Source organism: Bombus terrestris, chromosome 3 (assembly GCF_910591885.1).
Source record: "Bombus terrestris chromosome 3, iyBomTerr1.2, whole genome shotgun sequence".
Classification (NCBI taxonomy): Eukaryota; Metazoa; Arthropoda; class Insecta; order Hymenoptera; family Apidae; genus Bombus; species Bombus terrestris.
In genome coordinates, this window is record NC_063271.1 from 1,004,772 (window position 1) to 1,006,402 (window position 1,631).

The 1,631-nt window shown below is 46.7% G+C and overlaps 1 non-coding gene across 1 annotated transcript; it reads left to right on the plus strand.

The window, feature by feature from the left end:
- Positions 1-1,251: 1,251 nt before the first annotated feature.
- Positions 1,252-1,324, plus strand: TRNAV-AAC. Its single transcript has one exon. It is a non-coding gene; the product is annotated as a tRNA-Val (tRNA).
- Positions 1,325-1,631: the final 307 nt, after the last annotated feature.

Sequence of the window (1,631 nt, forward strand, 5' to 3'; positions counted from 1 at the left end):
GCTGGTAATAAATTTTCGCGAGTGGCAAGCGTCCTCTCGTAACCAGGTCATCGTCATTTTTCAAAAGCTCTCATCTCGGCCATCCCCTGTCAGCCGTTCTCGAAGGAACGTAATAATCTTTACGTAATAAGCTTTGCTCCGGATCTTTTCGTTTCTATTACCCTCGCGACGTCGAGGAAACCTCCGACGGTCGTTGCGACCCAGCTGCTCGTTCCGAAAAGGAAGAAGATCATCGATCGAATCTCAATTTCGAAACATTGCGAAAGTTCGCTGCGATCGTCGAAAATCGATTTTCTGACGCTCGGATTTTTCCCGATGATTCGAACGACTTGGCCAAACGAGTCCTCGGGGTAGCGCTCGGGCTACCAGTTCGCAGCCCCGTCATCCTTCGATTAGCTTCGGTGGATCGAATCGACGACCGACTGACAGCCAATCCGTGAACCCGGTTCCTAACGATAAGACAAAAGTTTCGATTAAACCGTGAATATTTAAAGGCAAGCGAGAGAAGCGTGTATCGAAGCGCAGCCGCCGACTAACGTCGAATCTGGCCAAATCAAGCCGAGCTATACCGATCCCCTCGATACCAGACAGATCACGCGAGTTTGTCGTACAATTTGCAAGGTTCGTAACCTGCAACTTGTAAAATTCCGTAATGTTAGTTTAATTATACGAGAGGTCTCGAGTTAGATTACTTTTTGCGGTAATTACGCAACGTTTACGGAAAAGGTATACGGCACCGAGCAATGGTCGCGGAATGAATTAAACGAGCCATGCTATCGACTCTCATTAACCTCTATCCTGCGATACGTACCAGTTCTCTGTTTCGTTGAACATTTTTCGACACTTTCTGAAAGCGTGGCCAGAGATCGGATGGCTTTGCTCTCTCTCTCTCTCTCTGCTTTATTTTCTATCCGAAATTAGATATTATCCGGCTGGTGCGTGTCGGGTAAGCACGTAGGTGGGCCATACACGCGTGTGCATTATTGCGCGGTCGTGTGTGTTATTGCGCTTTGTTATCAGATACGGAAACGACGCTCGTGACATTTCAATTTCATGCGACATAAAATACCCCCGCGACCGCATTTACTGCTTACACCCACTCGTACACCGACTCCTACACGGATAGACGGCATAGGCGTGCGTTTCGCTCTTATTATCCGCTTCGTTAAAGCAACGTTCCACGATCAACGAAAGGAAGCATCGGGTTAAATTCAAGCTGAGATTCCTAAAGATCTTTTCCGCTGTCAACCAGTTTCCGTGGTGTAGTGGTTATCACATCCGCCTAACACGCGGAAGGTCCCCGGTTCGATCCCGGGCGGAAACATTTATTTTTTTCCAAAAGATTTCGCCGTTATTGATAAATTCTACTAACGTTGTTTGTCACGTGTATGCGTTTCGCGAATAACGGTGATATTTTTTGTTCGTCCGACGCGAATGTAAAATGTATAAACAAAGGATACTCTTGACGCGCGGAGTTCGAGCCGGCGATCGTCCTATATTTCCCAGTTTCCTTTTGCATTTTTAAAACGATAGTGTTCTTCGAATTCGATATAAAGGTATCCGTCCGATGTTATCAATTACAAATTCGAGCGACCGCCTCTCCGATCGCAAAACGAGAAAATTGAAACGAG